Genomic DNA, 12,464 nt, shown 5'->3' with positions numbered 1-12,464 from the left:
TACATTTCCCCTTTTAAATATACACTGAGCCTGTGCCCTGCACAGACTCTACATACTCAGGCACTGCAGTGCCTTCCCTAGCCCTGCAGCCTGGCTGCTAGGGCTCTCCCTCTCAGTGCTGGAGGTATGGGGCTGGCTTCCCCCATCCTCCAGCCTGCCTCTCTGCCTCTGGGGTTCCAGGGAGCTGGCTCTCCCTGTCCCCCCAGGGTGGCACTAATCAGTGGCCTCGCCGCACACAGCGGCGCACCCCCCTGTACCTAAGCCCGGCGGCCCGGGACACTTGTCCCGGCCGCCGTGACTCTGGCTTTGTTGTGGCGCTGGGGCGCCCGGACCCCAGCGTTCATCAGCCTGCTCGCCCGCCTAATTCACCCACGCCGCTAGGGAGCCGGCTAGCCCGGTCCCCCCTGAGCGGCGCCTGTCTTGTGGCCTCGCTGCAGCGTCCGGCGGGGAGCCGGGCTGCAGCGCACCCCCCCCCCCGCCGACTAGCAGCCCGGGACGTCCGTCCCGGCTGCTGCGGCTGGCCACCCGTGCTGGGCTGAGGCGCTGGGAGCAGAGCTCCCGGCCCCCAGCGGCGGCTCTCACATAGAGCACTGCAGCGGGAGCCGAGCTCCCAGCCGCAGCGCTCACCCTTCTCCCCGGCGCGCACACTCCAGTGCGCCCGGGGCTACACTGACTGCTGCCGGGAGCGGAGCTCCCGGACTCCGGCGGTCAGCGGCTGCCTCCTCTCCCCCGGCGTGCACACTCTGCTGAGCGCGCCGGGGGCTGTCCTCCCTGCCGTGGTCTCCGGAGGGGTCCGGGACCACGGCGCATATAAAATACAATTTAAACATTTTTAAACACTTTATAAACATGGCACCTAGCGCCCACAGCATTTTTCAAATCTGGCGCCAAGCGCCCTTTGTCCCTCCAAATGGCTTTGGCACTAGGGGTTAACCCCTTCAGTGCCGCACGTGTGGCTGGTTGGTCTCTCCGGCCACACTCCTCCCCCCCATTCAAGCGGGTCAACCATGGACCCATATCCCAACGATTTGGGTCCTGGTCCCGCAGTCCGTTGGGGTGAAGGGGACGCTACCTGGGATGTGTAGGCTCTGGCCTAGACAGTTCATCCATAGTGTAGTGGGCCTCTCTTCGTGGGTGCACAATGTTCAAATAGTCCACCTGAAGTCCAAGTTCAAGGCTCCACCACAAAAGTCTGTCAAATTTCCCCAAGGTAGGTTGCAGCCACCTAACAGGTGGGTGGTAAGTCACCACGGTGGGGGGCCGGTTACAAACAAGTGCCACCCACGGTGTCCCAACTGTGGCATACACCACCTCCCACAATAGCAGTTTTCTGCTCAAACAGGCCACAGGGTGCTCCTGCCCATATGGCTCTTTCTGGCTCGGTACAGCTCCCAGTCCATGCAGTGGCGCAATAGTTCGTAACACACAGTCCTGGTCAAGAATGTGCGCCATCAGCACGGGAGCGGGTACCCGAGCCTCCTTCAATGACTGGAATGCCAACTCGCAAGCGGGTGCAAAGTCCACTGACTTGGGAATGCCCTTCCTAGCCATCTCTGTCAAGGGGTTCACTACAGGACTAAAGTCAATGACAACATGTCCGTAGGGCCTTACAGGTTCTAAGGTCAGTACCGGTCTGGGTGATGGGGGTCGGGGACAGCCTCTGGTTGCCTCCACCCCCTCTGGGTTGGGCCTACCCCTGTCTCCTCCCACATGGTGCCCCAGGCACTGCACCTCCGTCATACCTATCGGGCAACTGTCTGCCCTAACTGTCAGACCTGCCCTCCAATCCTCTTCTGTCGGCCAATGACTCGGGGAACCTACCCTGTCACCTAGGCCTACTCCTTCCTCCTCGTCCGCTAACTGTGCCACAGTGATGGCGGCCAGACCACCAGCCTCTGGATCCTGTGTGGCATCCACTACAGGGAGGCTGCGTGTCTTCCCCGATCTACTGCGCACAGGCAGGGGACCTGCTATGTCCACAGCAACTTGCTGCAAGGGTTCTCCTATGGGCAGAGGCCCAGAGACAACACAAACGCTGGAGTGCCCCGGCTGCCAACGCATGGCACCAGCCTTACAGTTGGTCTGGGCGTCATCCGACATTCCAGACCAGGGTAAGCTCTGTGTCAGGCACTTCAGGGTATGGTCCGTCTCCGGGTTACTGTCCAAAGGGGTTTCGCTGGCAACCGACACCGGTTGCGCAGGAACGTTCCCTGAGGGGACCAGTTGGACACATTCCCTATCTGGTCTATCCCCTCCCACTTTCCTGGCTACCCTGTACCTTAACCCTTCCCGCCAGGTCAACCTCCCCGCCCCAACCCTGTCAAGGCCGCTGCCAGAGTGGCGCCTCATGCCTTTCGGGGATGGGTCAGAGAGGTGAGCCTCCCTAAACTCCTGCCTGTGGCCCTCGATCTCTCCTAAATTGGGACACTCTACAGGGGGATCTAGGTGGGGACTACTAGGGTCAGTCTGGTAGGGGTCAGTCATGGAAAAGTCAGTGTGGTTTCTCATACTCACCGCCGGAGTTGGCAAACCACTTGGGTCAGGAGCATCATTGGGCACCCCCACAGGATCACACGAGCTGGAACCGACATCCTCTGCGTTGCTAGGGGACGTAGGCATACCAGAGGCAAAAGGCATGCGGGGTCGATGTACTGATCTAGCCGCTGTGATCTTTTCCTCTGGGCTGGTTGATGCTGTGGTTGGCTGTGCTGGCAGTTGTCTAGCAGCTGTAGTCTTTTCCTCTGGGCTGGGCTGTGCTGGAGTAGCGGATGTCAACGGTGGTTTTGGAACTTGACTCCGGGGAATGGCGCCAACAAACATAGTGACGATCCCACCACCCAGATCATTTCCTAGGACCACATCAGTTGGGAGACCATCCATGACGGCAACTTCTCGCAACTCTGGTCCAGCTCCCCAGTCCAGGTAGACTCTTGCCATGGGAACCGCTTTTTCTGTTCCTTCTGCCAGGGTGACCGTGGCAGTGCGACCCTGCAATACTGCAGCAGGATCTATAAGGTGGGGGCTCACCACAGTGATTGAGGCCCCAGAGTCTCTTAGGCCTTCTCCCTGCAGGGTTCCCACGTGGACTGGCTGCAGGTGCCTCCACATGTTGTGTAGGGGCTGTTTGGCCATGCAGGTGACTCTCTCCGCAGAGTGCACCTGTCTCTCGCCACACTCCATCGGACTGACTGGAGGGGGAACAGTCTCTGTAGGCTCATCTCCTCTCGTCAAACAAGCGATCCAGGCTCCAGCACTCGGATTTGGGGCACGAGTCTGGGGTGCTTGGGATGCAGGACAGTTCATCCTCAGATGTCCGATTTTCCCACAGCCGTAGCACTTCTTCTCCAGTCGTGGCACCGATGATCTCTGATCAGTTGCAGGGACGCTGCGGTGCGGTTGCTGGCCAAGAGCACCCGGGTTGGAAGATGCTTGTCTTTGGGGTTGATGAGCTGAAGAGGGTGGTCCCCTTGGTGGTACAGTCTGTTGGAGCTGGCTGCTGGCGGGGCGCTTCTGCCCCCGTGGCCGAATTGCCACATACTTGTCTGCTAACTGGGCAGCCATCTTTAAGCTGGGTGGCTCCCGATCTAGCACCCACTCCTTCACTTCTTGGGCGCACCGGCAGTAGAACTGCTCCCTGCACATCAGGTCGATCAGTGCGTCCCATGTAGTGGCTTCCGAATCCTTCACCCACTTCACCACGTACTGCCGCAGCTGAGTGGCGAACTGCTCATGGGTGCTGCTAGGATTCTTGGGCAAGTCTCTGAACTTCTTCCTGTAAGACTCTGGAGTGATGAAGAATCGCTGGAGGAGGGCCTTCGCGACTTCGTCGTAGTTCCCACAGTCCTCCGTTGCCACTCCTCGATAGGCCTCCAAGGCCTCTCCATGCAGAGTGGGCACAAGGTGTCTCACCCACTCTGACTTGGGTAGATCGTGTAGTTTGCAAGTCCTTTCAAAAACTTGTAAATGTCCATCAATGTCCCCATCACTGTCTGCAAACTTGGCAAACTGAATACGTCCTGATCTGTGTACAACAGCTGACAACGGCTCCCGGGGTACCACGGCCTGTGGTGCCCGCTCATCACGCCACATCTGGATGATGATCAAGCGCTCTTGCTCCGTTGCCCTTTCCCCCAATTCCGCTAGCCGATCTGCTAGGGTATCCGGGCCGCCCCCCCTGGGACGTTGGGATCCTGGCCCTGCTAGGGATTGCTGGGAAACATTGCTGCTGTGAGAGAGGGCGGGGCTTGTGGTTCTCACCGGTTCCTTACGAAGGTCCACTGTTGGGCCGTCCTCTGCGATGCTGACGCCGTCAGTGCTTTCCACCTCCGCCCGATGAGACTCCTCCACGCTCCTGAGCGCCGCCTTCATGACGCTTCTGGACGCGTTGGAAGGGGTATCCACACCCTTCCCCTGGCATACGATCTCCAGATCCTCCTTGGACATTCCGCTGAATTCCGCCATCTTGTGCGTTCTCCTGCGCTGCAGTTACTCTTCTCCTGAGTAACTCGGCTTCTCCAATCGGGTGATGAAAAGCCGCCTGGGAATATCCCACCACTATGCCACCAATTTCTGTGACAGGACGATACCGTACGGAAGCACTCGCAGCTTCCGCGTCCCGTTGACTGCGCACAGAATGGAAGGTCAAGCCGCACGAGGCCTGACCACATAGGGGATTCCCTGCTTACCGTCAGCAACCGCCTGTTACTGACTCCACCCACTGCGCTGTGGGCGGGTTTTCGCTGCCACCACCAAACTCCTAACCTGCCGTGGCGTTTGGAACCACGGTTCTGCTCTGTATGTGCCGACGCACTGCTTTACCACACCTGTGTGGTGTCGACGAATCCCCACTAGCCACTTGCTAGGCCTCTACCGGTAGCTGGCGGAAGGCGGAGCTTGGAGACGTCAGGTGCTTCCCTGGACAGCCGGAGGACGGGGCTAGGTTTGGCCTAACCCTGTTGGTCACAAGATGAAGCAGTCTTCTTGAGGCAAAGGTGTTTATTGCTCAAAATAACCTTTAAAAAGGCTCCTCCCTATTGCTAGGGGCAACAGCATACAATTAAGATGTTTCAGCAGAAGAAGATGTTACAATACACAATCCTATGGGCCAACTGCCCTCCTTTTATCCCTCTCCAAGACCCCTTACCACAGGGGGTAAGCCCGCCCTGTGGTGTACAACCAATCAATGTTTACCCATGAGCTGTGCATGCTCTGGTCTCATGCACACACAACATTGTCCCCAATGGACAGTGGGGAGTGGTCGGTCTCCTTTGTCTCTCCCATCTGGGAGAGCAGGATACTCCCACGGTGCCGTTCAGTCTGGCTGGGGGGAGGTTTTCCCTCCTAAACTGACTTCCAGAAACCTGCCCGGGACCCCTTCTCACTGCCTGCAGCCTGGATTTGGGCTCCAGAGCTGGGCAGCCTGGCTCCCCGGTCCAGGTCTCTGGTCCACTACGGCTGATCTCCATGGAGCTCCAAGAAACCACTCAGCTTGTTTTATAGCTAAGCTGCTTCTCTTTCTCCCTGTCCCCATTGGAACTGTGAGGCTGGATGGGAAAGCATTCCGTTTTTAGGGAAAAGGTCTGGGAGAATCCATCAGCCTGCACAGCTATGGATTCCCCCCTCCTGGGACACACAATCAAGTAAGTGCATTTTATCTTTAAATACATTACATTTTAAAATCACACTGTACATTTCCCCTTTTAAATATACACTGAGCCTGTGCCCTGCACAGACTCTACATACTCAGGCACTGCAGTGCCTTCCCTAGCCCTGCAGCCTGGCTGCTAGGGCTCTCCCTCTCAGTGCTGGAGGTATGGGGCTGGCTTCCCCCATCCTCCAGCCTGCCTCTCTGCCTCTGGGGTTCCAGGGAGCTGGCTCTCCCTGTCCCCCCAGGGTGGCACTAATCAGTGGCCTCGCCGCACGCAGCGGCGCACCCCCCTGTACCTAAGCCCGGCGGCCCGGGACACTTGTCCCGGCCGCCGTGACTCTGGCTTTGTTGTGGCGCTGGGGCGCCGGGAGCGTAGCTCCCGGACCCCAGCGTTCATCAGCCTGCTCGCCCGCCTAATTCACCCACGCCGCTAGGGAGCCGGCTAGCCCGGTCCCCCCTGAGCGGCGCCTGTCTTGTGGCCTCGCTGCAGCGTCCGGCGGGGAGCCGGGCTGCAGCGCACCCCCCCCCCGCCGACTAGCAGCCCGGGACGTCCGTCCCGGCTGCTGCGGCTGGCCACCCGTGCTGGGCTGAGGCGCTGGGAGCAGAGCTCCCGGCCCCCAGCGGCGGCTCTCACATAGAGCACTGCAGCGGGAGCCGAGCTCCCAGCCGCAGCGCTCACCCTTCTCCCCGGCGCGCACACTCCAGTGCGCCCGGGGCTACACTGACTGCTGCCGGGAGCGGAGCTCCCGGACTCCGGCGGTCAGCGGCTGCCTCCTCTCCCCCGGCGTGCACACTCTGCTGAGCGCGCCGGGGGCTGTCCTCCCTGCCGTGGTCTCCGGAGGGGTCCGGGACCACGGCGCATATAAAATACAATTTAAACATTTTTAAACACTTTATAAACATGGCACCTAGCGCCCACAGCATTTTTCAAATCTGGCGCCAAGCGCCCTTTGTCCCTCCAAATGGCTTTGGCACTAGGGGTTAACCCCTTCAGTGCCGCACGTGTGGCTGGTTGGTCTCTCCGGCCACAGTAGGTATAGTAGAACACATAGTCAATATAGACCCCTAGACAGAGAAAACAAGCCACGTTATTAAACACATAGACGGGATCAAGGGACATATAGTAAGGAATCACGAGCCATATAGAAAACACAGATTCGGTTAATGGGAAGAACAGAATAAATGCAACTTTACTCTTTTGGCAGAACTTACTGGGGTTAGGAGGAGGTCTCTAAACTTCTGCTTCTCTCTCTAGCAGAAGTGACCTCTAATTAACTTAACAGGAGTTTTGTTAGAGATGGTATACATATAGAGTGCTCCCACCCAGGAAGCACAAAGTATGTGGGATACCCACGAAGACTAACGTTGCATTTCACTGTTCTAGATGCATGTCCATCACAGGTAGAGGAAATTATCTCAAAGATACCGGGTTCCCTATGAACTTAGAATGGACAGGACACTGGATTGATGGCTGGGATAGTCCCAGTAGAGATATAACACACATAGGGGTAAATTTACTAAGATTCGTATTTTCCCGTTTCAGGTCAAAGTTCAATCACGAATGACATCGAAAGTGTAAAACTGCAACTTTTTGAATTGATTACGACTAATTTACTAAGCTGTCGTATTCGGGTTTTTCTTTTGTTCCGATGTCGATGTCATTCGTGGTTTTTTTTCTATTTTTACGGCAGTGATTAGCAAAACACTGCCGACTTTTTTACAATGAATCTCGGCCGGATCTGTGTGATCCGTGCTGGGGTTCATTTTTTTTGTTTTTTTTAAATTAAACACTGTCAAATATTTAAAAAAAAATTGCGTGGGGTCCCCCCTCCTAAGCATATCCAGCCTCGGGCTCTTTGAGCCGATCCTGGTTGCCGAAATATGGGAAAAAAAATGACAGGGGTTCCCCCATATTTAAGCAACCAGCATCGGGCTCTGCGCCTGGTCCTGGTTCCAAAAATACGGGGGACAAAAAGAGTAGGGGTCCCCCGTATTTTTAAAACCAGCACCGGGCTCCACTAGCTGGACAGATAATGCCACAGCCGGGGGTCACTTTTATATAGTGCCCTGCGGCCGTGGCATCAAAAATCCAACTAGTCACCCCTGGCCGGGGTACCCTGGGGGAGTGGGGACCCCTTCAATCAAGGGGTCCCCCCCCCAGCCACCCAAGGGCCAGGGGTGAAGCCCGAGGCTGTCCCCCCCCCATCCAATGGGCTGCGGATGGGGGGGCTGATAGCCTTTGTTGTAAAAGAAAAGATATTGTTTTTAGTAGCAGTACTACAAGTCCCAGCAAGCCTCCCCCGCATGCTGGTACTTGGAGAACCACAAGTACCAGCATGCGGCGGAAAAACGGGCCCGCTGGTACCTGTAGTACTACTACTAAAAAAATACCCAAAAAAACACAAGACACACACACCGTGAAAGTATAATTTTATTACATACATACACACATACATACATACTTACCTTATGTTCCCACGCAGGTCGGTCCTCTTCTCCAGTAGAATCCAAGGGGTACCTGTTGAAGAAATTATACTCACGAGATCCAGGGGTCCAGGGTCCTCGGGGAATCCAGGTGTAATCCACGTACTTGAAAAAAATAACAAAACGGACACCCGAGCCACGCACTAAAAGGGGACCCATGTTTGCACATGGATCCCCTTTTCCCGACTGCCAGAAACCCACTCTGACTGATGTCTAAGTGGGTTTCTTCAGCCAATCAGGGAGTGCCACGTTGTAGCACTCTCCTGATCGGCTGTGTACTCCTGTACTGAGTGACAGGCGGCACACGGCAGTGTTACAATGTAGCGCCTATGCGCTCCATTGTAACCAATGCTGGGAACTTTCTGCCCTGCGGTTGACCTAAAGTGACGTCACCGCTGAGCAGAAAGTTCCCAGCATTGGTTACAATGGAGCGCATAGGCGCTACATTGTAACACTGCCGTGTGCCGCCTGTCACTCAGTACAGGAGCACACAGCCGATCAGGAGAGTGCTACAACGTGGCACTCCCTGATTGGCTGAAGAAACCCACTTAGACATCAGTCAGAGTGGGTTTCTGGCAGTCGGGAAAAGGGGATCCATGTGCAAACATGGGTCCCCTTTTAGTGCGTGGCTCGGGTGTCCGTTTTGTTATTTTTTTCAAGTACGTGGATTACACCTGGATTCCCCGAGGACCCTGGACCCCTGGATCTCGTGAGTATAATTTCTTCAACAGGTACCCCTTGGATTCTACTGGAGAAGAGGACCGACCTGCGTGGGAACATAAGGTAAGTATGTATGTATGTGTGTATGTATGTAATAAAATTATACTTTCACGGTGTGTGTGTCTTGTGTTTTTTTGGGTATTTTTTTAGTAGTAGTACTACAGGTACCAGCGGGCCCGTTTTTCCGCCGCATGCTGGTACTTGTGGTTCTCCAAGTACCAGCATGCGGGGGAGGCTTGCTGGGACTTGTAGTACTGCTACTAAAAACAATATCTTTTCATTATCACAAAAGGCTATCAGCCTCCCCATCCGCAGCCCATTGGATGGGGGGGGGACAGCCTCGGGCTTCACCCCTGGCCCTTGGGTGGCTGGGGGGGGGACCCCTTGATTGAAGGGGTCCCCACTCCCCCAGGGTACCCCGGCCAGGGGTGACTAGTTGGATTTTTGATGCCACGGCCGCAGGGTACTATATCAAAGTGACCCCCGGCTGTGGCATTATCTGTCCAGCTAGTGGAGCCCGGTGCTGGTTTTAAAAATACGGGGGACCCCTACTCTTTTTGTCCCCCGTATTTTTGGAACCAGGACCAGGCGCAGAGCCCGATGCTGGTTGCTTAAATATGGGGGAACCCCTGTCAATTTTTCCCCCATATTTCTGCAACCAGGATCGGCTCAAAGAGCCTGAGGCTGGTTATGCTTAGGAGGGGGGACCCCACGCAATTTATTTTAATAAAATAACAACTTTCCCACCCCTTCCCACTGATATACATGCACGGATCTCATGGATCCCTGCATGCCTATCCAATCACGGAAAAAAAAAGCAGGTCTGTTTTTTTTTTGCACTTTTTTACGAGTTGTAATTTTTCACGGCAGTGTTTTTTTTTTTTTTTGCTTTGCACTTCTTAGTAAATTACCGAGATTCATACTTAAACAGCCGCGTTTTGACCGATGGTGTATTCATTCGTAATTTTTTTCTTGGACTTGCAAAAAATTACGAATGCCCACATCACTGCCGTGATTATTGCTTAGTAAATTACCGAGATGACACTTTGATGAAAAAACGGCATCTCGGTCAAAATCGGGAGCTTAGTAAATTTCCCCCATAGAATTTCTTTTAGGGGAGCAGACCGAGTAGAGAATCATTCCCCCGTAGTGCCCAATCCAGATGTCAAATTTTGTAAAATATTCTTTGCCTCTACAAAATTATCTGTTACTAAACTCTATGTGATTTGTCTTCAAAGTTTCCTCTTCATCTCTTATGTTCACCGACAGGATTACAGTTCAAACGCCACATGCCTAATCGGTCTTTCAGAGCTCTGCCCAAATCCAGTATATCTCACCAGCATAGGGACACCAGTATTAATGCAGTGTGCCTGGTCATGCACAAAGGGTGGAGAATGAGAATACTGGTGAAGGGAGACTGTGCATAGACACCGATATGCATGATGGTGTGACAGCCTGATGGTGAACGCAAATCTGATAAATTTTCTTTTTTTTATTATTTCCCCTCTCTTTTCATTTTCCACAGACGGTTTACTTCACACAACTGATAATACGCAACAGTTAAACACAATTGAAATGCAAGATTTGTGTTCATTACAGGAAAAGGCAGTCTGGAGGTCAAAGGGATATGGCCAGGAATCCTTCGGGACTGCGGACAGGTGGACAAGGTAAGCCAGTGGCCCCCAGAGCATATCTTCCAAGCTTAGCTGAGGCGGCACACGGTCTGACTCATCTGGGTAAAGAGGGTATGTGTAAGCTGGTGAGAGCCTACTAGTGTGCGCCAGGATTCTCTTCTCATGCAGGTAAGAGAGCAATGACATGTTTTACTTGCTTGAGGAAGAATATTGGAAAGTCAATACCAACAGAGCCATCCCATATCCCTCCGACAGACGGACCTTTTCAGGTAATACAAATCGATTTCATACAGTTACCACCCTGAAAGAATTTAAAATATGTTAGTTTGTATTGATGTATTTTCTAACTGGGTAGAAGCGTTCCCTACTGCCACAAATACTGCTACGTTCACTGCAAAGAAAATTGTGCAGGAATTTGTGTGTAGATATGGTATCCCTAGAATAATTGAAAGTGATAGGGATATCCATTTTACAGGTGAAGTCTTTCAAGTCATGTGCAAACTGATGGGAATTAATAGCAAGCTGCATACTCCGTACCGTCCACAGGCGAGTGCAAAGGTGGAGAGTGAATAGCACTATTAAGAACAAGCTGAGCAAATGAATGGCTGAAACTGGATTGTCGTGGCCAGAAACTTTGCCACTAGTGTTGTACAGCATCAGAACCACTCCCAGGTCTCCCCTTAACCTATCACCCTTTGAAATCCTTTTTGGTCGACAACCTCATGTAATGATAGACCCCCAGGATGATTTGAAATATAATAATGAAGTGACTGTGAAATATTTGGTTGGGATGAGCCAGCAGCTGAAAAATCAACAAAGAAATTTAAAGCTGGTGATTTCTGACCTACCGAACAGCAATTGTCATGACATTGAACCTGGGGATTATGTGATTTTTCGAAATTTCTTACGCTCAGGTTGCCTCATAGACAGGTGGGAAGGACCATATCAAGTCTTGTTAACCAGCACAAAAGCATTGAAGGTCGCCGAAAGAGAGACTTGGATCCACTCGTCCCACTGCAAGCAGGTCGCTGACCCGGAGAGAACTCGTGCAGTTTCATCAAGTTTGTGTGGTGTGGTAACTGTGTGTTCAAAGAGCAAAGCAAAGAGACACTAGAGTGTTTGTTCCGGGAAAGTTGAGAGGCAGGACTGTTGAAAGACATCTGAGCACAGAGAGTAACAAGAGCTAGAACGGTTGTCGTACCACTTTCTTTTTTCACCTCCCCCTGCATTTTTCCTTTCTTTTCTCCTTCTTATTTTCCTCCTTTCCCCTAACGAAATGGATCGATCACAAGAGACTGCGTTTCGGGTTCTAATAGTAATTCTGGTTTTGATAAGGACAGTGTGTTTTGGTGAGGGTCCCAGAGAGGTCGAGCAGGGATCTGGAATAGGTTCTGATGGCAAGTATGAATTTGTAGGATCTCAGGATCAGCACATCATTTTGGTAAAGGCTGGCACCAGTAAGCGCTCTGGTAGTCAGGGAGCTCGGAGGCACTGTGAGGGGTTATTGTCTGATGAATATTGTATTTGTAGGAATTGTGAGAATATAGTTGAGGATGGGTGCATCCAGAGATGTCAGTCCAACCTTAATATCGACATGGACCGTCATCCGTTGAGTGATTACCACTCACTAGTGGGTAAGGTCTTAAACCAGACAGAATGCTGGGTGTGCTCACAGATACCTCAAGGTCAGAGCAAGTCAGGATTAGTACTTTAGCAATAGTACCTTTAGCAATAGATGAGGTACTCGAATTACGGGGTGGGAGACCGGTGGACAAGAAATTCAATATTTCTAGGCCCCCTAGTTTGAAGCTCCACCAATATCATGTAGACAGGTCCTTATTGTGTTTCAATATTTCCAATTACCGAAAACCGGGAAATTGGGAAGTGACGTGGAATAACCAGACAATGACCTTTTCACACAGAGCTGATAGGATACCCATAGACTCTGAACTTGTACGCCAAATAGCCAACAGTGGGAG

This window comes from Pseudophryne corroboree, chromosome 1 (genome assembly GCF_028390025.1).
Source record: "Pseudophryne corroboree isolate aPseCor3 chromosome 1, aPseCor3.hap2, whole genome shotgun sequence".
In the NCBI taxonomy this organism is placed as follows: domain Eukaryota; kingdom Metazoa; phylum Chordata; class Amphibia; order Anura; family Myobatrachidae; genus Pseudophryne; species Pseudophryne corroboree.
Note: the sequence above shows the minus strand (reverse complement) of the source record.